Source organism: Hibiscus syriacus, unplaced genomic scaffold, assembly GCF_006381635.1.
Source record: "Hibiscus syriacus cultivar Baekdansim isolate YM2019G1 unplaced genomic scaffold, ASM638163v2 tig00112507_pilon, whole genome shotgun sequence".
NCBI classification, from domain to species: domain Eukaryota; kingdom Viridiplantae; phylum Streptophyta; class Magnoliopsida; order Malvales; family Malvaceae; genus Hibiscus; species Hibiscus syriacus.
Genome location: NW_024063351.1, coordinates 477771 through 504068, shown reverse-complemented (window position 1 = coordinate 504068; position 26298 = coordinate 477771). Strand labels below are relative to the sequence as shown.

At 34.7% G+C, this 26298-nt stretch overlaps 2 long non-coding RNA genes and 1 pseudogene across 2 annotated transcripts; all 3 read right to left on the bottom strand.

Annotated features, from left to right (window-relative positions):
- Positions 1-7624: 7624 nt before the first annotated feature.
- Positions 7625-9133, bottom strand: LOC120181047 (annotated as a pseudogene).
- A 2356-nt stretch (positions 9134-11489) lies between these two features.
- Positions 11490-12334, bottom strand: LOC120181069. The gene is made up of 3 exons (XR_005521727.1): positions 12102-12334; positions 11846-11960; positions 11490-11763 (listed from the first exon to the last, which is right to left on the bottom strand). It is a non-coding gene; the product is annotated as an uncharacterized LOC120181069 (long non-coding RNA).
- Positions 12335-12611: 277 nt separating this feature from the next.
- On the bottom strand, positions 12612-13080 carry LOC120181081. Its single transcript, XR_005521731.1, has 3 exons — positions 12946-13080; positions 12803-12856; positions 12612-12704 (listed from the first exon to the last, which is right to left on the bottom strand). It is a non-coding gene; the product is annotated as an uncharacterized LOC120181081 (long non-coding RNA).
- Between the last annotated feature and the right edge of the window lie 13218 nt (positions 13081-26298).

Sequence of the window (26298 nt, the reverse complement as noted above, 5' to 3'; positions counted from 1 at the left end):
CTTCTGAGCTTTTCATCTCTTCGTATTACAACCCCATTATCCATTAATGCAGATTATTCATGTTTTAACAAACACATTTTTGGGGAATCAACACCTCTTTTTAAATGATGCGAATGATAAAAAAAATGTCAAATAACAAAAATGAAAGGAGGAAAAAAATTAATGAGATAAGGATAATAATAAAAAAAATGATAAAAAGTCCTACCCCACATGATATCTACCCCACATGCTTATTATTCCTACCCGGACATGATCTCTATCCCGCATGCTAATTTCAAACAAAACCTAACCACATGTTTGTCTAGTTCGCATACTTTGAACAGAAAATAAAGTAGGAAATAAAAATAGCCTCGGGTTTGGAATGAGGTTTTGGGGTGGGCTCTAATTCCCTGTAGTCTCCCGAGTTAGGTTCTAAAAAAACGGTACCCGAGTTCTCTTTGCTGGTGCCTCCTTAGGCTTACCAGACCCTTAGTCCTAAACCCATCACATGCTTGTGTGGACTAAGTTAAACTCGAGAGGAAACATTCCCTTATGCCCATACGGAGAATAAATTCACACGAAAACATAAGGTATATGAATCTCGAAGGCTACTTGCTAGGCCCGCACGGTGAATAAATTCACACGAAGGCGTCGCTTTCACCCCCACTTAAATAGGGTTCGGAGCTCGGGTATAGAGCCTTAGATGAAAAAGACTTTAAATGCTGAAATCATTGAGAAAACGGTTAGTACAACTATTTATTTGAAAAATAATCAAAGATAAATAATTGGAATCGAATAAATAAATTAAAATTTAAATTTACCGTTTTCGCATAAAAGACAACCGAAAATTAAAGTCGGCCTGACTCAGTTACCCGTCCCCCAGCAGAGTCGCCAAGCTGTCGCAACCGTCTTTCGAGTGGGGCCCCGGAATTGGGCTTCGACTTGAATGAATTGGGTTAGAGTCGCCACCGACCATTTTAAAACGAATTTAGGTAGGTCGGACACCATCTTACCTGATCTGCGTTTTACCAGAAGTGAATCGGGTTCGGGAGTCGGTTACGGTCAAGGAAGGATTAGCACCCTTGAACCGCCCTTTCGGTACCAATTAATTTGCCGATTGTCTTTAATTACGAAAATTAGAAAATTTAAATTGAAATTTAGAAATCCGATTCGAATTACTTACCTTTGATCGGTTGAAATTCTTCTAAAAGAAAAATCGAAAATGTTAGATAAAAAACAATAAACAAATATTAAATGAATCGCAAACAAAATAGTAATAATAACAAGTCAAAAGAAAAAAATTAATAAGTGAAAAAGAAATAAATAGATAGAAATAAGTCAAAGAGGAAAGAAAAATATGATAGATAAAATTAAAATTAAAAAAGGAAAAAGAAAAAAAAGGTAAAGTTTAATAGTAACAAAAAATATGACGGAATAATAATAATAATGATAGCGATAAAATACAGTAAGACGTAGGGGGACCAAATTAAAAAAAATAAAATTAGCGGGCCAAATTGACATTAAAATGGACTGCAAAAAAAATTGAAAAAGTTAGGAGCCAATTCACAAAGATAAAAGAAATATAAACCGGGACCAAATTAATTGAATTGCAAATTCGGGGTCAAAATTACAAATAGTGACCAAAATGAAAACCGATCCAAAATACCAGGGACTGCGGAGAGGATTTAAAAATCCTCTATTTGCATACCAATCCTTCGTAAAACGACGCCGTTTTGAATTTCGTATTTAAAGCCGAAAATAGGGTTCTGTTTCTTCATTTCTCTCATTTGGTTATTTTTCCCTCTCTCTCTGCGCTCTCTCTCGTCTCTCAAACTCTCTCAAATGGGAGATATCAGGCCACAGCTCCGGTGGTCTCCCCGTCGTGCCAACGCCGTGCCGGCCGCCACTGCCGGCGGCCGTAGGAAACCCAAACCTACAAAAATAACTCCCCCAACGTCGTGCACCCGAATCTGAGCCCCAAATCTTTAAAACACACCCAAATAACCGTAGATCTACAAAAAACCGTTCGACACCTACCCGTCTCCAGCGACCTTTCCGCTTCCAATGGCCCTTCGTGGCCTAGATCGGGGCTGTCTGCTTTTGTTTTTGTTTTTTGCTGTTGTTTTGGTTTATTTTGCGTTCTGGTTGTGTTTCGTTTGGACTTGTGTTTGGTTATGGCTCTCGGTGTACTGTGGTTATATATGTGGTTGACGTTTGGTGTAGATATGTGTTCTCTGTTTTGTGTTGATGTTTGGTTCTTTGTGGCCGTGATTCTGCCGTTGGTTTATGTGTTCTCTCATCATCTCCCCCTGTCCTGTTCTGTCTGGGGGTATTTATACTCTCTCGGCCGGTGAGCGTTACCGAACTTCACGGGATGGGTCAGTCCCGTGTGGTGGCGCGATTTTCGGCCTGTGGGAGACTGAGCTGTTGTGACTCGATTCTTGCGAGATTTGCGTTCTGTTATGGAACGTGTTGTTGCATGTTTGACCGTTTCATTTCCGGTGACGCTGATGCTTCTGGCCGTTGAAATTGCTTCTGGCCGTTGGATTGGGTCAGATCCAACGGTCCAGATCTGGCTGCTCATTTGATGAAGATTCAGAACCCTAGTTATCATGTGATTTGAGCCGTTGATCACTGCTTGATCTAACGGCTGTAAGTTGTGCGGCGCTGGGACTAAGTTTAGAAACCCTAGCTTGGCAACTGGGTTGGGTCAGGCCCACCTGATCTGCTTGGACCTCGTTCTGGACCCTGAACAGAAAAACAAGAACAAAATAATTAAATAAGAAATAATAATAATTATAAATAAATAATTACAATAATAATAATGATAATAATAAATAATGATAATATATAATAATATAATATATATAAATATTTTAAAAAACATATATATAATTTCCAAAATGTCTTTTTTTTTTGAAATTATATAATATATAGATTTTAAAAAATGTTAAAAAAAATTATATATTATATATTTTTAAAATATTTTTTAAAAAACTATATAATATATAAATGTTTTCAAAACTATATATCATATAAATTTTCAAAAATGTTTTCAAACTATATTATATACGTTTTCAAAAAAAAAAATATATATATATATATATATATATATATATATATATATATATATACATTTTCAAAATGTTTTCAAAGACTATATTATATATATTTTAAAATGTTTTCGAAAAAAAACTATATTATATATCATATATATACTTTTCAAAAAGCTATTCTCAAAATATATATTATATGTATTTTAAAACATTTGTAAACTATATAATATATAGATATGTATATATAAATAAAAATCAGACGAAAATAGGTGTCTACACTTACGTTTTGGAATAAGTAAATATCTTTAGATAAATAATCAATTCAACTAGTGTAGTTAGTAGTAAGAAGCAAATATTCGTGAAGTATCTCGGTCCGAATGATTAACATGTATCACAGTGCTAAGATCTTTTTAGTTTGATTTGACTTGATATCATGATAATTCGACATAAATTCTGATTATCATAAATCATTGTTTACCCTTATTGGATTAAGTTAATAAGAATTTTTCAGGAATCAAAATGTTCAAAATACCTTTGATAGCGTGAATTATGGAATCACTATTGTTATATCTTAATCTTAAATAACCTTAATGTAAAAATCTAGTCTTCGTTCTCGTATGAAACATCTTGCTATCGATTACTTTATTGTTCGTGACTTAGTTGATGCTGATTCACTATTGGTTCAACACATTCCATTCAAAGCTCAAATTGCAAACACTCTTACGAAATCACTTGGACGCAATCTCTTTCTTCATTTTCAGTCAAAGACCGGTGTCTTCAAATAACATATTATATTTTTTATTATATTACGGTGCATATTGGTTTCAATTAAAACAAGTTTCTCTAATAATATAATATATAAATATATTTATAAAATTATTGATGAATTGGTAGGATGAAAAAATAATAAAAAATAATCTTACGTCAAATTGAATAAACTAGGAATAAATTGTACCAAGAATAAATTTAATGTTAATAATAGGAATTGAAATTAGATAATTGTAGTGTTAGTTGATTATGTGGTTTAAATTTGGTCAAAATGAACTTAAAGCAAAAGAGTAAATGAAGAAATAAGAAAATCATGTAAAGTTGAGGGACTAAAATAAGAAACTAGTTTTCTAAAGGAGGAATTGAAACTACATAAATATTCTACAACTGTTTAAGAAAAATGAAGTAGGAATTGAAGAAATAAGGAAATTAATGACTAAATTGTAAAATAGTCAAATTCAGTTTTTTTAATTAGTAAATCCAAACTCAACTCAAGCCCAAAAATTAAAATTAAAATTCAAGTCGACTCAAATAACTCAAAAATTAAAAAAATATATATATATTTTTTTAAATCAAATCGGGTTTTGCTTACTCCTAATTCGTGGAGTACTGGACTTGGTGGGCTAACCCTGACGGATATGAGTGCAAACGATTATCTTCATACAACGGTTAAATGTTGCCCTAGGTTTAAGTTTAATCCATTCTAATCTCAAACCATATTTTCTTATATTGTCACCAATAAGATGACGTTGTGTCACCATCTTATTAGATGAATTATTTCTAATGATAAAATTGTTAAAATATGTACGTAATAATGATTGAATTTATTACTATCCTAATTAAAAAAAGGGACATGTCATCAATTTTGTTAATGATCTAATTGAAATCAAATTGAATGTTTAGTCATCTAATTGAGGAATTATTTTAGTTTACATAGTTTAGTGACCTAAAAGGTAGTTTATCCAAAACTAGAGTCACATTTGCTGGAAATGATGATACATTGGAGTTGTTGAAATTGAATGGATCCATTTCCAATGCTTAAAAAAAAGCATACGCTCTCAAAATGCTCACTTGAGAGTTGACACTAACGTGAAACAAAGTATAAAACATAATGAAGCGATACTTCAATGGCATTAATTTATTCATAAAACATTTAGTTTTACATCATCTTCCTTGATATCCTCCAGCATAAACCCAAAACATTGCCGTTCTATTTTGAACTTTTGTTCGACCGGTTTCGAGTTTTTATGTATCTTTTGTCTCATCCTTTATATTGTTCACGCTTATAAGCAACCCCTCTTCTCTTCCTTCTATGCGTTATCGGTCGCAGCTTTTGCTGCTGGAAAACCTCCCAAATCATTCATCTCTTCGAGGGGATGTAACTTAAAATTTCCTTTTTTACACTTGTAAGTTTATATGCCTTCCAATTTAAGTGAAACCTTTTTACTGGTTTGCTTATTGGTTTGTTGTTTTCTTTTTGCGCTTTTAACTGCTGGTTTATTTTGGATGGGCAAAATCACTGGAATAGGGTGATGACAAAATACATTTTCCCATTTAACGATGTTTTGAATTTATTTTCCCAATTAAGGTATTGTACATTGTATAATGGAAGATGTATAGAGTATTTGTCGTCTTCATGTAAATGAATGAAGTATCTGACGTCTACTGAAGATGCACAGAAGACCGAAGTCTTCTCCTAGGGAAGGTATGGGTACGAGCGATGAAAAAGTGAATGACAGAAGACATCAAGTGTTTCATATGATCCTGATCAATGAATGGTTTTTCTTTCACCAGGGATTTAAATTACGGTTGTAGTCGTTTTTTTGTTGCGTTGCAATTATCGTGATTGTGGACATAGTGAACGTTATTACGGTGACTCCGAGTATCGCGGTCATGCAATAATAATTTTGGACGACACCACTACCGCTATATAATGAGTGCTATTGAACGGGTATTTAAATCCTTCCCATCGCCCTATTCAAGTGATTCTGCCTTCAATTGTAGTTGAGATAGTTGTCTAATATCTGCCTTTGTTTTATGTTCCCTCACATCTTTGCTTAGTGCTTAACCTGTAATTTATCCGAAAGATGGGACGTGAGATGGTGATGGACTCGTGGTTTAGCGGCTCATGGTTGAATCCAAGGGAGAGTAGTTCAGAGAGTAATGGTAAGATACTTGGAATCTTGGCATTTGAAGTCGCTGGTTTGATATCGAAGGTGGTGAAATTGTGGCATTTTTGGACGATGGAGAGATCTTGATTTGAGGAAACAGATCATGAACTCGATCGGAATTCGAAGACTTGTATCTGACGATGAAAATTACCTTATGGATCTTGCATTGAATGAGATAATCAATAATTTCGGTAATTTAGTAACATCCGTGGCCAGGCTTGGGAAGAAATGCACTGACCCCGTGTATCACTCTTTGGAACACTTGGTAAGAGACCCGATTTCGAACAATTCGTATTGGCTCAGGTGGGAATATCGGTTGAAGAAGATGGAGAGGTAAGTAAAGAAGATGGAAAGATTCGTCGCAGTTACAATACAGTTGACTCGAGAGATGTAAGTGCTGGAGGAACAGGAGCGAACTCTTAGGAGGATGCGGAGAAATGCCGGGTGGAATCGAGTGAAATTGTTCGAGTTTCAAAATGTTGCAGCGCCAGGAAGTGAAACATCTACGGAAGATGTCTCCGTGGGTTCGAACAAATGATTATGTTGTTCGAATTCTGTTAAGATCACTTTTAACAATACTCGAGAGGATAAAATATGTCTTCCACAACAACCAAATGGTATCCATAGGTGGGAACAAAGATTTTGAATCTATTAGTAGTCTCTGTTTTTCGTCCAGCGATTGGTTTGCCGCTCCCCAACGATGTTCAGCATATCCTTCCGATAATAATAAGTCCGAACAGATCAGTGGCAAGATGTCATATTCGAAAACGATACGGTCTTGTCGGAATTGGACCTTTTAAAAGATGCATGTCGGTCGGAAGTAATTCCCCAATTGTAGACAGCTGCAAGCAGATTGGAACTGGATCTTTCAGGCTCACTGGTGCTTACACTGGAAAGATCGGCAAGCTAAACGAATCGACGATTGAATCAGTGTTCAGAATATTAAAATTTATTGTAATACCAAGCGATTGTTGGATGCTCCTACTTCGACACTCGGTGATGCTGCTTTAGCTCTCCGGTATGCACACATTATTTTCTTCATAGAGAAACTAGTTTCAGCACCTCACATGATCGGCCTCGACGCAAGGGATGACCTGTACAATATGTTACCTTCGACTTTGAGAAATGCTCTGCATTCTAAACTGAAGTCCAATACAAAGATGTCGCATCGTTTATCTCTAGTGCTTCCGTTGCTGCAGAACGGAGTCTGGTACTGGTTTGGATATTGGGATTGTTGGCTCCTCTTGCTAACAACATGATCAGGTGGCACTCCGAACGCAGTTTCAAGGAACAGCATATGGTTTCCCGGTCTAATGTACTTTTGGTACAGACACTCCACTTTGCAAATCGAGCGAAAACAGAAACCGTTATTACCAATCTTCTTGTCGGCCTTAATTATGTCTGTAGGATCAATAGAGCACACAATAATATAGCTTTTTGAGACTCTGCTGGCGTTGGCTGTGCGCAGTTTTTGACATTAGCTTGTTTGTAAAGTTTCTGAATTTGGGTTGCTTGCCATTTGTAACAAATATTACTCTCAATAACATTAGCTTGCTTTACCCTCATAAGAGAATCAGCATTACTCAAGCATTGCATGATTAATATGATAAGTATATTCATGCCTAGCATATTAGTTGTCTACTTCCATGATCATGGATACATGACTCGTTTCTTCGATATAGCTTCCAGTGGTATGAGCTTTATAACTGTAATCCCGAACCTTTTGTTCATATCAATCGCTTCGGGGCTCATGTTGTTCCCAAGCTCCCAGTCAAAGTAATATAGCAAGCTAGCCAGAGCAAGATGAACTACTTTGTGAGCTAATGAGATGCCTACACAAATTCTTCTCCCTGAACCAAAAGGAATCAACTCGAAATTCTGTCCCCTGTAGTTTATCTTCGAAGACAAAATATTTCGGGTTTGAATGCCAGGGGATCCTCATGATTCCGGGTCTCTTCCGATCGCCCATGCATTGACAAAGATCTGTGTCTCCTTGGTATCAAATACCCAAAATAGTTGGTCTCTCGCATGCCATTTCTAGGAATTAGTAAAGGAAGTGCAGGGTGTAATCTCAGCGTTTCTTTTGTCACAGCTTGCAAGTATGACAGATTATCCATGTCACCCTCCTCAATTTTCCTGTACACCCCGATAACTCGGTCGAGCTCTTCTTTCGCCTTTTTCATTGACTCAGGATTACGGAGCAGCTCCGCCATTGCCCATTCCATGGTGCTGCTTGTTGTTTCTGAGCCGGCAAAGAACATTTCCTACACAATAATATACAAAGAATTATACGTAACATATTCAACAGTGCACAATAATCTACTTGTTGTTGATGCAGTTTTACCAGTATGATTATATAACATTCTGATTCGATATTGTTCCTTCACCTGTATGCTCCAGCAATGCATCTAGCAAGTCCTTTGTTGGTTTTTCTTTGCGGAGCTTTACCTCATCGATCCTGTCTTCAACAAAGCTGCTCATAATTTTCATGGCTCGACCCATCTCCCGAACCATGTTCCTCTTGATCTCCTGGCAGGGGCGGATGTATGTGGCTCCCTAGGGGAGTCACTGAACACCCATTATTTTGAGAAAAATATTAAATTTAGTTTAATTTGTTAATGAAAATAGAAAAAAATAAAAAAAAATTGCATACCCAAATTTTTTAGAATATGAGCATTAAAATTTTGGACACCCATTTTTTAATTTCTAGATCCACCATTGTCCCCTGGGGATCCAACCATTTCAACACCGTTAGGAAATCGGCCAAGTTCGGCTTTCCGGCAAATACAATCACCTCGTTCATGGCGTCAAAGAACTCTTTCCCTTCCTTTGATCGAGAACTCAAAAGATCTCTTGACAACACCAGGTTGCCAACAAGGTTAAAAGGCATGAGGAAAAAGAAGTGAGGCAAGTTTACCTTACCTTCTTCTCCCCGTTCACGTGATGCCACTGCATCTTCCTCGATGTATCGAATCATGTCGTCGATACACTTTCGTTGGAGATGAGTCGTCTCGTTGGTTCACCAGTTCACTAAGAGCTCTTTTGAGCAGATACGACGAAGCATGCGTCATGACTCGCCATATCTCCCGAACGCAAGCGATCATAGATAGTAATCAAGAGCAGTCAGTGCAAGGGAACATTTACGATTGCAGAAATCATGATTATGGTTCTTAATGAATTATACTAAGCCTGATAATGCTTATGTTATGAGCAGACTTAGTAGATATACCCATAATTCGAGTAGTGAGCACTGGTTTGCTCTCAGACGCTTACTCAAGTATCTTAAGGGTACAATAGATTGGAAACTTGAGTTTGTTGGCTATCCTACGGTACTGGAAGGATATTGTGACTCCAACTAGGTTTCTGACAATGATGAAGTAAGCTCTACAAGTGAGTATGTTTTTACTTTGGGTGGAGCATCAATCTCGTGGAAATCAGTGAAGCAGACTTGTATTGTTTTTTCTACTATGGAGTCAGAGTTTATAGCTCTTGACTTATCTGGAGAAGAAGTTGAGTGACTCAAAAATTTATTAGTTGAAATTTCGTTGTAGGAAAGATGACTTCTCTTGTTTCCTTATTGTATGATTCACAAGTTGCGATTGGTGTGGCTAAGAACCAAGCTTACAATGGTAAGAAGAGGCATATTCATATAAGGAACCTAGCAGACATGCTTACCAAAGGGTTAAGTCAGAGACTGGTCTTAGATTCGTAAAGGGATGAATTTAAAGTCCATTGGTTGAGGAATTCATGGTGGATACCCAACTTAGTTATCTAAGCTTACAATAGTAATAAGAGACACTTAATAAATAATGGAGTACTCTCCTTAGAGTATGTAAAGTGAGAAAGAAACCTAGCAAATCTACTTACTAAAAGGGTTAAGTCGAAAACTGGTATTAGATTCATCGAGGGGGTGAGTTTAAAGCCCATTGGTTGAGGAATTCATGGTGGATACACAGCTTAGTTATCTAAGTTTAATGTGGTCAAACAAAACCATGGAAAGACTCATAGTGTACATTTTCCTACCTATCCCTATGACGAACAATGTACATACCCAGGTTGAGCTTAATTGCTCTTAATAAATTCAGACCCTAGGCTTTGGGTGGTCTTAGTGAGAAAAACTTGATGAATTTACCAACTTTGGCTGAATTTACCCACTAGAAAGGTTGAGTTTTATGAAAACTATTAGGGTGCATTTGATTCAAGGAATGTAGGATTACCAGTGGGAATAAAAGATTACTAGGGAATAGGATTACTGGGAATGTTGTATTTTGTGTTTGGTTGGTTTAGCAGGAATGTAAGATTACCGTGTTTGGTTAAAGGAATAAAAGATTATTGGAATGTATATTTGACCAAATTGTACTTATTATATATTTGTATAATATTACAAATTGTAAAATATTTATATATTTTCTTTAAAAAATTAAATTCATAATATTTATATAATTTTTTTTACAAAATAAAAAATATAAAAAAGGTTTAATGAAAGGGTAAAAAAAAATTTAACCCATGAACTTCATATAAAATTTTAATTATAGACTTTTTTTTTTTGTAAATCTAAAATAATTTAAGGATAAATTTGTAATTTAACCTTCGTAGAATTTTTATTATTCAATGACAGAAGAAGGATATTTTTGAAAAAAAAATAAAAAAATTAAGGGCATTTTAGTCTAAAACGCCAGTAATGTTACAATACCTAAGGGAATGGAGGTAATGACATTCCCGGTAATATACCCCAAAAATCTACTATTGGTAATAAAACATTACCGGGAATGAGATTCCCGACCAACCAAACATGGGAATGTAGGATTCTCATCCCATGGGAATCCCACAATCCTTGAACCAAACACTCCCTTAATGAATTCAAATCCAAAAATTTGGATGGTCCTAATGAGAACGACTTATTAAGGGTCTGTTTGTTTCACTGAAAACAGTTTCTGGAAAATGAAATCTGGAAAATGTTTTACAGAAATGTAAATCATTTTTCAGAAAATATTTTTCAGTGTTTGGATGGTACATTGTAAAATGTTTTACACTGTTTAGATAATTTTCCTGAAAACTGTTTTCAGAATATGTTTTTAATGAAGAAGTTGTACATATTGAATATGTTTTATTATTTATTATTTTTAAAGGTTCATTTTTTATATATAATTATATTTTATAAAAATATGAATTTTAGATAATATTAATAATTGATTAAAAATATATTATAAAAGTTTATAAATCCTAAGAATGTTTAATTAATAGTACACCAAATTAAAACAACAATAGTACATAACATTATACTAATAATAATAGTATCAAAATATATAATTAAAGGGTTTATCAAATTAAACCAACAATAATATTCAACCGTAATAATACATAGTCTAATTCATAATTAGTGCTAAACACATCAAACCAACAATACAAATACTGAAATCTATACTACAACACATTAGAACTAAAATATTGTCTAAGTCATAAATAATAATACAACACATTAAAGTTCACATTTGAAAGTAACTTGTTCCTCTAATTTTTTAGGCTAAATCCTGTGCTTCACTAACCCTCTGCCAAATAATTGAAACCTCTTCTCCTAACTCGGATCCTTGGGGAGCATCCAGGTTATACACAACAACCATCTTTGCTTGAGATGTCTGATCACTGCTGTTATTATGTTCGATTAGTTCCTCCATTCTCATCAGAACAATACCACCCGCGGTGACAACCAGATTTTAAAGATCTTCCTTGTAACCAGACACGAAATCGCCCACAAAATAAAAGTTAAAGCCATCAAAGAGCTTTGGTGCCTGCTAGAGGAACACATTACTTTGCTTGCGAAGCAAAAGGTAATAGTGTTGCCAACTTTAAAAACTAGCAGACATAACTTACATCATTCAATATCGAGTCTGCCAGTTTTAGGGCCATCACGACACCTGTGGTTATCGAGACTAACTGTAAGGTTCCTCACTCAAAGGATGCATGGCTTTCAAGCACTCCTTTACCCCTGTAAAGTTAAGCTTACATATCAGTGGTGACGATACAACTTATTGTTTTAGTGTTTGAACTTCAACCAACACACATTCAACAAAGTAAAAGAAACAGATGCTTATGAATATAGAGTGGAAAAAGGAACAATTGAACTTACAATTTATATTAAGAATCCACTTCCCGTTTGAAATGGCCATGAGAACTTTTAAGTGTCCTGGTGTATGCACCGTTCCCATCTGTAGAAGCAATCACATGAGTGACATCCGGCTTCCAGCACTTGGATACAGTTGCACCAATCATGTTCGCAAACTTGATCAAAAGGAACTGCAACAAGGTAAAACAATAAATATATACAATAAGAGTACATTGTTGTTAAAATAAAAAGCCTATTCAAGGATATCTTATCAACGAAATAATCTCTATGTAAGATACTATGCGTCCATTTCCAACACCAAAAAGATAGATTAAAAGAAATCAATGCTTGAAAAATATACCAGTTTCACCTTTCAACTTGATAAAACACAAACAATTCAAAGATACAGTACTTAAAAAATAACTACTCAAAACTTATAAATGGGTCAAAACAAAAATAATAGGGTTTAGAAATAAGATAACCCAGATACTAACCTTATTTAGCTACCAACAATGTTTTACCAAAAAAAAACAAATAGAAGTAATTAAATGAAAATTACCTCGATCTGCAGATTGGTCTTTGCAAATAGGGCACTCTGAGCCAAACTCAGTTCTGGCTATGCACGTACTGTAACAATTTCAAAAACAAAAAAAATGAAAAGAAAGCAATGAAAACCAAAAAATTTCAGAAGTGAAGATAAAGATAGAAGGAGAAATGGTACTAACTCGCAAAACAGATGGTCGCACGGCATCAACAATGGTCGTTTAAACAAATTCAAACTGTCAAGATAACAATTTTTAATAATATCAACTTCAAAACCTCAAATTAAAAAAACAAAGAAAATACAGCACAATGAGAGAGAACAAACCAGAGAGGACATTTAAGCTCCAGACCCAGTTTTTGAAGATGAAGAGCCCAAGGATTCATAGCTCTATTAACACTCTGCTTAGTTGAAAGATTCATTATTTGCTCAAAAGCAAAAATGAGGGGGAAGTCGATAAATGAGAAACTTATAAGGAAAAAGAAAAGGGAGAAGAAGAAACGAGACATACCTGAGATAAACCTGATGAAATAAACTACATAAATGAGAAGGGTTAGCCACCTTCTATGAAAATGATGGGTCATTTTCCTAAATAGATGGGTCATTTTTCTAGTACACTTACTAAAATCTTGAGGTAAGATGGCCAAATATATACTTTTATATATATATATATATTTATACTTACTAGAATCCTGAGGTAAGATGGTCAAATATATACTTTTGTATATATATATATATATATATATATATATATATATATATATATATCTTACACATTGAGGACTCAGGTGGATGGAAGGGTTAGTTGTGTTATGAGTTTACCATTATCTTAGAAAGTTCAAGACTAGTTTCACTTATTTAAGAGAATGATTGCTCATCATCACTATGTACTAGTTCAAGATACGTTCACTAGTGCTTAAGCAACAAATCTCGCTATTGCTCTTCTGGAAAGATTGTTTTCGAGTTTCAGAAGAATTCTTTGTATTAGTGGGGGAATGCTAGTAATGCTCAATCCCACATAGAGTGGGAAATACATTGGGCTTGGGTATTTAAGGCTTTCATTCTTCACTCCCTTGTTGAGTGATAGAGAACAAGGGGGTTTCTCGTGCGCCCCCGCCGTCCGTCTCTTCTCGTGCTCGTGGAAATAGACGTGGACGTGGTCGTGGTAATACGTGTCTTTGACACGTTCGTGCGGTTGCTATCTTTTTAGAGAAATTTTTTTGAACAAATGAAAAAAAATGTGAAAGTCTTCTGTTATTTATAGGTTGTTGTTGAGTATTGATGCGGTGAACGAACTAATTTTAGGCTAGGTTCATTTGTTTTTTAGTTGTTATTTTTTAGGGTTTTTATTTCAAAATTAAAATCAGAAATTTATTCTAATTTTTTGTTGGACAAAAATAGCCCTATATCTAGCCTATAAATAGAGAACTCATTTGGCTTCTCAACTCATCCTATAGCTCACAAATCATTCTCAAGTGTTTTAAGATATTCTTTTTAGCTTCTTTTCGATCAGAAGAGCAATAACATCAGCGATCCACTCCAATTTTGGATGTACGTAATTTTGGAGCGACCGTGTTAACCTCGAAGGACGATCCGCCTGACGCAACGATTACACACATCGGGACGAATTCATTTTTAAGATAGTGATTTTTTACCTCGACACCGTTTACAACAAATGAATTATCTATTTTTTTTTATTTTCTAGTGAAAACAAACGGTGTGATTTTGCATTCAATATTTCCAACATTGCAAAACCCAGCTATTGGCGCGCTTGTTTTGCTTCAAATACAAGATTGACAATGATGTACTCGAGTTTGGAAGTGCATTAGTGCAGTATGGTCAGAAGTTAGAGAGAACCTTGTATGGACCTTATAAGCGATGACTCTGTTGATTTCTGACGAGATGAATGGCTTGGTGATATTGATCCACTTTAAAAACAACGTTTGGTCAATATGTAGGACACATCGGACCAGGCCTTGGTTCGCTCTATGGCTGGCAAGGATGGTGATTGGTGATGGGGAGAACTCTTAACCTTACTATATGATGGTACAGTACTCGCTCTTGCTGCGGTTAAGCTTCAATTGGTCAATGGTGAAAATGATCGTCTGGGATGAAAGTGGGATAAGTGACGTCATTTTCCGACAATGAGTGCATATGAACGAAGACTAAGAGGACCAGGACAGTCCAATACACGACTGGGGCAAAGCATTTCACTGTACAAAGGCTTGTTGTGTGTTAAAATGCTTATTTTATTAATATGTAATCACCTCATGTCAAATGAAATGAAAAAAGTGTTTGACGTCACCCTTTGAAAAGGGTGATTGGCCTTAATATAATACTGTAAGGCGAAACTCCATTAGAAAAGGTGGGGAACACGAAAACAGCTGTAATACAGCTAAGCATTGCCCCTGTCTTTGGGGAACACGAAAACTGGAAAACATCACCCATTTGGTGTAATACACCTGTATTAATACTGCTCATTAATATAATATTGTTCATTAATAGTCAGTGGAGAACCACGTCATTAATTTAGTGTCATACAACTTTTGCTTGGATGCATAAAAAGGGTTTTGATATATAAAAAAGGGCATATAAAAAATATATCATGTGGTCAAATATTTGGGAGAAATCAAAGGGGAACTTGGATGCATAAAAAGGTCCCTTTATAAAAATTTGTACAGGGCCCTAGATAATCTAGACACGATCCTGATTGTGGTGCGACTATGAAGTCCCTCTCGCGCATCTTACGGGGGGTGTTGATGCCCTCTCGACTTGGATAGAAGTTGTCAAGCCCGAAGTGCTAAATGAGTTCCTTACTATGGATTTAAATAGTTGGGATGTGTTATTTGACTCGATTTTATGGTGCCTTTGGACTCAAAGGAATAAAGTTATCTTCGAACCAGATGGTATGGACGTTGAGAGTATCTTATAGCGTGCCCGAAAGCTATGCTCGGAGGCAACAAATGCAGCTGGACTTTATGGCTTGCTACATATGGTTGCCTTACGACCGAATCGAACTATAGTCTCTTGGAGTCCATCTCCGCCTGGATGGAATAAGTTGAACACGGATGGAGCTTGAAATATGATGACGAGACCTACAACTTGCGAGGATTCCCTGAGAGACTCGGAAGGGAGATGGCAATTGGGTTTTTCCAAAGCACTACTCTAATAAAAATGTGTGATTGCTGATGGAATTTATGTGGGAATTTATGACGGAATTTAAGTTTAGTAACAGAATTTCTGAGGAAAGAGAGTAGTTAGTAAAACGCTGGTCGAAAACAATATTTCCGAGGAAATAAACTAGTCCGTCATAAATTTACTGACGGAAATCCATCAAAATATTACTAAGGAATTATTTAAAATTCTTCGGAATATTTATATATATAATAATAATATATTTTATGTTTCTGATGAACATATCTTTTCCTTCGGGAGATTTATAAAAATGAAAAGAAAATCTAAATTTTTAATTTCTGATAGATTACATTTTTTCTGTCGGAAATTTAAATCTTAATTTTTTATAAAAAAAAAGAAGGAAAATGTATTGGGATTCTACCCGAAAAATATATTCATTCCCTCCAAAAAAAATTATTATGAATCCAAATTTTTGTTTAATTAATTAATGTACCAAAAATTAATAATAATATAATTCAAATAATTATATTAATTTGAAAAATTAGGTAATAATAATACTAACAAGTTCATATTGTATTTTGATAATGCATTAATAAGAAAATAGTAGCATATGATACAAAATTAAATTCATCATATTAACTAAGATAAACATGACTTTACAACATATATTTCACAATACAATGTTTGTAATAAATATAAATATATATGGTTGTACACTATACATAAAAATACAATATTCAATAATAAAGAAAGAGTAAAATACAAAGTTTGTACACTAAATAATTATTATCATTTAAAAGTTTTTAAGCAACCTACAAAATATAATGAAAGATGTTAGTGAATAATTAAAAATAATATAATATAATAAATAAAGTATGTATTAAGAAAAATTACATTAAACAAAATTAGAACTTATATCAATATTGATAGTTGATGATAATAAAAGATGATGAAATTAAGAGAACTTTTGGAGAGAAAAAAAAAGTTAATAAGAGATTAATGAAGGAAATGAGAGAAGATTGAGTTTAGACATGTTTAAATAGGAGAAAATAAGGGGGGAATAGGTTAGATTAAAATTAGATGGTGGAATGGAGGGAAATTGAAAAGGCAGAGCATGTGAAAAACTCTAAAATTTGTGACGGAACATGTAGGACCGTAAGAAATTTGTGACGGAATAGGTGAATCTGTTAGAAATTTGTGATGGAATAGGTGAATCTGTCATAAATTTGTGATGAATCCACATATTCCATCACAAATTTGTAATGGGTCCACATATTCCATCACAAATTTAAAAATATTTTTTTTCTAAAAATCATATATTTTTTTTTAAAAATATCATATAAAAAAGAATCATCCAACCACTTAAAAAATATGTTTCCTGCAGTAACTAATGCCACAAGCAGCAGAACGAAGACGGACAAGTTGGATCGAATAACCAACTCCATCTCTCTAATCTAGTTGTCTAAATAACTATATTAAAAAATTCAAAAATTATTTAAAAAATTAGTAAAATAGATAGCAATAAAATGTAATTTCAAGAAGTATTATCTAATTATTTTTGTAGTATATTATATGTTTAAAGTGTGGCATTAATTTGTTTTGGTAATAAACAAGGTAACCATCTCTAAAAACATCCCTATATATCCTAAGGGAGGAAAAGCGCATTAACCTTGTTGTATTTTCATTGATAAGAAAATAAAAGTATAGAAGTATTACAATTCAACAAAACACCAGTTAATATTAAAAAACTTGAAATAAAGTTAGAAACTTAAAAATAAATATCATAAGAAATTCAAGAAGCATTATCCTATTTGCAATTTTGTGATGGAGGAATAGGATAATAAGCTTCTTCTTAATTGTTGGGTGGCTAGACAAAAGGTGCCAAAGGTGTGACATCTCTCGTTTGTGGGTGCAAAGGCATTGAAGTGCTATTTGAGCTTCTGAATAAAGTTAGTAATTAGATAATCCAATACTTACTTAGCAAAAGGATCATGCAACAAAACCTTTTCTAAAAGTTGTAGTATTTCTTCTAAAATGATGATTATGAGGTAAAAATTTACGATGATTATCGAACCAAGATTGTTTCCCACCATGCTGAAGAGTAAATGCTTCAGATTCTTCCATGCAATATGGACAAGCCATTCTTCCAGTTATACTCCAACCCGACATCATGTCGTACCCAGGAAAATCATTGATAGTCCATAACAAGGCAACACGAAGCAGAAAATTTTTCTTCATTGACAAATCATATGTTACATCCCCTATTTCCCACAAATATATCAACTTGGCAATTAAGGGTTGCAAGAAGACATCTATATTATATTTTGGATTTCTAGGACCTTGCACAATTATTGTAAAAAAACATAAACTCATCTTTCATGCACATAAAAGGAGGCAAATTGTACGGTGTTACTATAACAGGCCACAAAGAATATTGTTGTTCGGATTGACCAAAAGGTTAAAAATCATCTGTGCATAACCCAAGCCTGACATTACGAGTCTCATAAGAAAATGTTAGATGCTCCTGATCAAAATGTTTCCAAGCAAGAGAATCAGAATGATGACACATGAGACCGACTTCATCAGTTTGATGCTCAGCATGCCACCTCATATGCTTAGCAGTAACTTCTGAGGCATATAACCTTTGTAACCGATGAGTTAAGGGGAAGTAATACATCTTTTTATACTCCTTTATGTTACTAGATTCTTCACTAGCATTATCCTTGTACCTAGGATGATCGCAAAACTTATATTAGCTCAATTCAAAATCACTACCCCAGTAAATCATGCAACAATTTCTATAACAACAGATTTTTTGAACCGACAAACCCATATCACGAACCAACTTCTTTATCTCATAAATGTTTTTGGGCATGACATTATCTTTGGGCATGACATTATCTTTGGGCATTAACCTTTGCATTATTCGACAAAGGTCATCGTAGCATGCATTAGGAATCCGATATTGTGCTTTTAAGTGTATTAATTCAGAAACCACGGATAACTTGGATTGATTGCTACCAGGCCATATCGGTTCAGAAGAAGCACTAAGTCTGTTGTACAATATCTACGTCGAATCAGATGGTGATTGATCATCTTCTATGACAATCAACATCTATCTTATTGGATTCATGATTACTACCACACAAATCGTATGCATCCTTTGGAACTGGAGTATTAAAATCCGTCATAGGGTTATAGTAACCAGTATAAGAAAAACGTGGCTCTCTATGATGCACCCAATTGTGATAATGCGAAACAAACCCTTCAGTGATCACATGAACTTTAACCGTTTTTGGATCTCGAAAACTTTTATTTGTGCATTTAGGTCGATAACATGAACACCTAATATTTCCTCAATCCGAAAATCTAGGCTTACTTAACGCAAATGTGATGAATTCCAACAGTGGCCGCTCAAAACCTGGAATAATAATGTGATCATTTATCAGCCTATCAATTTTGTACATCCAAGATCGATCCATATTGAATACCAAAACCTGTTTCTATTGTAATATTAAATTAAGATAATTAAATTAGTAAAATTTTAAATAATAAATTTTATTTTTAAAATTTCCTAAAAAATAAAAAAATAAGGACTTTTGGTATTATTATTGTACATTACATGTAAAAAAATTTAATTATTATTTTTATTAACATACAAAAAAGAACATTGTTAAACTATGTTACATGCAAAAATATTTTCTCTATTTTTTTATATATATTTTGCACCTTTTTAATTAAAATGTTAATACTAATAAATTGATAGCATTATATTGTAAAAAATAAATTAAAACTTATCTTAGCTCACAAATTCAGTAAAAAATTTCAGAGTTCTGCAAAAAAAACAAAAAAAAGAATATTATTCTTCTTTTAAATGTAAAAAATAATAACTATATTATCAATATCATTAAAAAGAAGTTTATTAATTAATCAAAAGCAACATGCCTTAACTATATATATATATATATATATAAGAAACAATTTACACTATATATATTATCATTGAGCATATGCAAAACAGTAACCTTTATAGAGAAAAAATTTATTTTATTTTTTTTTTAAATTATAAAGAAGACTATTACAATGAAATACTAAGTGCGGAGGAAAGCAGGACCATAGAGGTCACGGTGAAGAAGTGATATAAACTCTTGGGGGTTCTATATAGGTTTGTGCTTGTTCATTTGTAACAACGGTAGATTTTACAAGGGAGTCTACTGCAACATTAGCTTCACGGCGAATGACAATGAATTCGATCGTCTATTGTTTTGATATGAGATTTGCAATAGAGCGAACAAGGGCTATTGGGATGCAGTTAGCCATTGGCGAAGACACGAGATTAAGAGCTTCGACACAGTGTGTTTGGCATTGAAGGCATTCGATATTATGGGACAGCGCCAATTGAAGTCCTTCAAAAATTCCCCAAAGTTCATCTTGAAGTGGAGTTGAGATTCCAACCGGTTTATTAAATCCAATGATCCAGCCACCATTCATATTTCGAATGAGGCCACCCATCGATCCGAGAAAGGAAATTTTGTGTACCGCTTCATTTGTGTTAAGAGTGTACCAGTCTGTAGGTGCAACCTTCCATTGAATAAGTTTTGGACGAGCAGCAACATAATCTGTTGGGGAGATGGTCTTTACTACAATGATATAGAGGGACCAATTTTTACATAGGTAGAGGAGTTGGTCATTATGGATGAACAAATATGAAAATATGTAAGAATTTCTTCGCTTCCAGATCTGCCAGGCTATGGAAGAGAATAGTATTTTCCATGGGATGTTTGAGCTAGCAAAAAGACTATTTGATTCTAGGTTCATCGTGATCCAATCAGAGGCGTTAGTGGTGAAGAAGTTCGGTAGGGGTTGCTTTCGGATAATCAGTTGCCAAAGAGCTACAGAGTGCTGACAGTCACGTAGAACATACAGAGTATTTTCGTTAGCTAAGCCACATATTTGACATAAAGGATCATCCGTAAGCTTCTTTGCACAACGATTAACGTTCGTAAGCAAGCGATCTTTATATGAAAGCCATAGGAAATGTTTAATGCCCTTCGGGATAGTCATACGCCTAAGCTTAGTCCATTTGATATATTTAGGGTCCCACAGATCCTTGGTTATAAGATCATAAGTAGATTTTACTGTGAACTGACCGTGTTTTCCTTGAGACCAGTAACAACGATCATTACCAACATTCGAATTAGGAGGTTGAACATTCAGCATATGCTAAATTGTGGAGGGCTGGAGAGACTACCGAAGCATATTCCAGTTCCAATTATCGTTCGGCAGAGCAACATCACGGACCAACATATTATCTTCAACAGTAATATGCTCTTGTTTCCATTCTGAGAGACGCCCAAGTTTCGGCATCCAATTGTCATGACAAAATCTGGTTGTAGTTCCATCGCCTATAGACCAAGATAAGAAGTTGTAGAAACTATTCCAGACTTTGGATAACGACCTCCACAAATGAGAGCAACTCGGCCGGAATATGGAGGGGGCAATTAGAGAGCACATTATACTTTTGGCGAAGAAGCTTTATGTAATATTTCTTCGTATCCGAAGCAATGGCATAACAAAGTTTCATGTGGAAGGCAAAATTATGTTGTTGTAACCTCCAAATGCCAAGGCCTCCATTGTGCCTAGGTTGAGTTAAGGTTTCCCAGCTAACAAGGGGAATGCCTCGAGTTTGATTACTAGAACTCCATATAAAATGCTGAACAAGCTTTTCAATGTCTTGACAGGCTTGAGAGGGGAAGTGACAAGTTTGCATGAAGTAAGTAGGGATAGCCATGAGCACGAAGTTAGCGAGGGTAATCCGTCCCGCAAAAGATAGGGTTCTAACCGACCATCCATGGATCTTTGATTTTATTTTATCAATAATGAAGCTAAAGAATTCGCAGGTGGCACACTTGTGCATCACCGACATTCCAAGATAGACACCCAAGTTAGGAACTTGCTTGATGCCGAGATGAGAACAGACTGCATTTGTTGTTTCTACGCTTGTATTGGGCGAGCAGTACACATGAGATTTGAGCTTGTTGACTTTATGGACCGAGTAGTGACCAAATTCCTGTAGGATACTGTCAATTAGAATTGCTTGTGCTGCAGTTGCTTTGGCATACAATACTAAGTCATATGCAAATAATAGGTGAGTGATAGGAAGACCTCCATGTATTAGCTTAAATGGTTTCCAAGCGCCCTCCTCAGAAGCAAGGTGAATACGATGTCCAAGCCTTTCCATGGTAAGAACAAAAAGGTAAGGAGAGATTGGATCTCCTTGTCGAACTCCACATTATGGTTTAAAATCATTGCTAAGGCCTCTATTAAATTGAACATGCATAGAAGAAGATGAAATACAATGTAAGATAAGTCGCGTAATTGCTGGTGGAAAGCCTTCTTCATAAAGAGTGTCGACTATAAAGTCTCAGCGCAGACGATCAAAAGCTTTTTCTAAGTCCACCTTTATTGCCATCCAACCTTCTTTGTCCTTCTTGAATTTCATGGAGTGAATAACCTCCTGATTAATAATAATATTCTCTGAGATGCTACGGCCTTGAATGAAGCTGGTTTGGTTAGGTGCGACAAGTCGAGGCATAAAAATTTTATTTTTTATAACAAGATGATTGAGTATGCTATATATAAGTCATGAAAGTAAATATCTAAATCATTTAGATAAAACAACATTCTCCAATCTAAAATTACAATATCAAATAAAAAAATGCATATAAATAAAAAAATAAAAGATAAATCCATAAATCATTACATTATAATTTCAAGTGGACATATAAATGAAAAATTAAATAATTAAGATAATATAAAATAAAAATAAGAAATACTTACATGAATCAATTTACACCTTCAAAATTCATTCACCATAAAATATTAAAATTTTGCAAAAAAAAATTGTAAGAAAAATAATCTAAAAAATATATAATAGAAATAAAAAAGAAATACTAACACATTTACTTTCAACTAAGATTCTAGTGTGTCTTTGTTAGTGTGGTCCCGCAGAGAATATTTAGAAGAGTGGCTTTGTTGGTGTGGTATCGCAGAGTAGATTTGAAAGAGTTGGTAGAATTTCTAGTGCCAATTGAGAAAGAATGGAAAATGGGATACCACGGAAATGAGAAATGGGAAAGGTAAAGAAAACGGGTAGGTTGTTAAAATAATTTAAAATTATTTACAACTCTAACATTTAATAAGTTTTAATTACATATAATTAATTTTAGTGGTGGGGTTGAAAAGAGAAATAGGTAGTTATATATTAAATGTAGTTATTTTTTATTTCCGACGGAATGACTATTCCATCACAAATTAAATTGGTATATTTTAATTAAAGTTGAACAAAATTTCCAACGGAATCATTGTGATGTCATAAATTAAATTGATATTTTTTTTCCGACGGAATGACTATTCCATCAGAAATTAAATTGTAATATTTTAATTAAAGTTGAACAAAATTTGCGACGGAATCATTGTCATGTCATAAATTAAATTGATATTTTTTTTATTGAAATGAATAAACTTTCTGACGGAAAAAATAATTCGAACGAAAATTACAATATTGTCATAATTTTGTGACGGAATCATTTATTTTCATCGGTAAATTGTGATAGATTTTAAATCAGTCGGAAATTTTCCATCAATAATTTAAAATTTTCTTGTAGTAGAGGGATATTCGATATTGGATGCAGAGCTGTGGGGAGTGCTTGAAGGCTTAAACTTGGCGTGAGAGTTAGGACTACGAAACATCATTGTCGAGACAAATTGCAAAGAGGTTGACGACTTACTTCAACAAGGTAAAGTTACGGATGGTCCCTCCCATATAATCCCACACATGGTTGACATGGTAGAGCGGGATTGACAACTTTAATTTATCCATGTGTCGTGAGAAGGGAATCCGATGGTGGATGCGATTGACAACTTCAAAAAGATGATGTATGATATTGTCACTAGATCTAACTGAACCCTATTCCAACCCACATCTCAAAAATGTTACGATAGGTCTAGGAAACGTCGATCCTTAGCGGCCAGGCGTTGGCCCTTTTTCGAAGCATCTTTAACCCTGTTTCGATCCTTAGCGGGCAACTTTGTTGGCATTTCAGCTGGTATAGTTGAAGTCACATTTTTAAAAGAAAATCATCTATTCAAAAAAAAAATTAATTATAAACAAAATATGTACATCTTTTTAACCCAATTGTTTAAGTTCGAGTCATCTATAAAAAATAATATTTTATTTTACTATTGAAACCTATCAACGAGTATCTTCAAGTTAGATTTTTTTATGTCGAGTTAGAAATATAAATATACTGGTTATTGCATTTTGTAAATAAGGTTGATTCTCTTTAACAGTAACGAAAGCCTCTTTTCCATATTAAGTAAGCCCAAGTGTGTGTCAGTTTTACATGCTATCAGTCGTTTGTAATCTTGAGGATAGTGGTAGTGTTGTTGTTTATTGTTGCTTGCTTCCGGTATTGCTAGCCAGCTACTTGTACAAATTTTCCTCGTCTTCCAGAATGCCTTACTTTGAAATTAGGGTTTTTTTTACTACCTTACTTTGAAAGATAATTTAGAAACGAATCCAATACTTCCTCAATTTAGCTGTTAAGCTAAGCTACACTTAAACAACCTTTGGAGTAACCCATCATAAATTACCTGATTTTCTCAAATAAACCAAACACCATTAAAGGTGAGATCATGTAGTTCAGAGTATTGGGTTACACCATAAAATTTTTTAAGTTATCTCTTGAGAAAATTTGTTATAAAATTAGTTTAATCAATGTATTAAAGGGAGAAGAGTACTCTTAACTAGACCTAGGTGGGGAAAAGAGTACTCTTTACAACAAACGAAACAAAACATAAAACACTCGGTGATGCCCCTTCAAAACAAGTCCCTTGACCAAAGACTACTTACTCGATCAAAGACAAGGCTGAGAACATGTCAACATTACGACAAACAACACCTTCAACGGACACTCTAAAAGACTTAACAAAAACATCATCTCTACAACCAACACAGCAAACCGAGCAGAACAAAACAAAGCCAACATCATCTAGATGAATAACAAAATACGGCTGCATGACTCGACAACAACGCTCCTAACCGTACCTAGAAATTTTGATTGGTTATCACCTAACCGACAAAGACAAGGCCAACATAACAAGCAGAGCAGCTAACGAAGACCCCAGCAACTGTAGAGGTCCTCCATACCGACTAGCAACATCACAACACTTCTCCCTCTAGACATGACAACACCAGCACCATAATTATGCACGATATTAACCAACTTCCATCAGAACTAACCCAAAAGCAATCGATTCTACGCACATCAACAAGCGCAATCCAAGGCGCCATTCCATTTCGATCACAAGGCACGTAACAACATTGCACCACTTTGATCATCCGAACAACCTTATCAAATTGCGGGAAGAACGATTGTATATACTCTTCGGGGTCCACCTCTTTGACCAACAACTCCTGGCAAAGCAAAAAGGGTGCTCATCCGCAATTACCTGTAACCCCAACTTTTTACCCAGCTCCAGAATCAATTCCGCCTCCCTTTTCGCCGCTTTTCGATTTGCTCTTCTTTAAAGCTCTGTCCCTTCTTTTTTTTGTCTGTTATCGAAAGCACTTTATCTTGTAATTTCATTAAAGAGCCGAATTTCCTTGTTCCTTTTTTCCTACCACTCATTTGATCAAGTTCAGGAAAGAAAGAAGCAGGCACATCCTCCTCAAGGCTACGACTAGATAACACATCACAATTCCCAATTGCCTTACCATTCATTTCCTCATAGAGGCCCACGTTAATGGACACTTATTAATCCCAAGACCACTAAGGCCCATTCCTCTTATGTATTCCAATTCTCTTGGATTTAATCCATCGGTCTCAACTTCATCTGTAGACTACCTAACAGGTAATCGAAAATTTTCTTTACATGATTCTTGATTGGACTTCGACTCAATGCTCAACGATCTAACTCCTTCATTGAAACCCGTTATACCAAACACGTGATTTTCACATTCCAGAACAGAAACCCCCGCCTCTTCTAGCAAGCTGTCATTTAACTTTTTCAAATCAGGATTGCATCCGACAGGACTCTTTCCCAGATCTGTTATAATCATTGCATCTTCTCCACCCAGTTGTCTTCGACTCTCAAGCTTACTTTTTGTTTCTCCATTTATTTCAAATTCATCTAGGGAATTAATAGCTTCCATGTTGCCTTTCACGCCCTCTTCCATTTCGGTCTTCTCCAAATAGATTGCATTAATTGCATCGACTGAATCCACAGATTTGTCTCTTGTCTGTCTGTCAGTCGAGTTCCCCGGAATCTGGAAGGACGATGCAGATTCCTCCGATGCACTACCTTGAACTTCCGACTTACCTTTAACGATTAGATGAAGGGCCACATTCCACTACTCTAATAAGAAACAACTCCTTCTCCACCTCTAATTCCATCACTTCATTAATAAAATTGAGTTGTTTTGTAGCAATCAATATTGAAATTTTTTCACAGTCGAAAAACTGTGTAGCATTCTCACCAAGC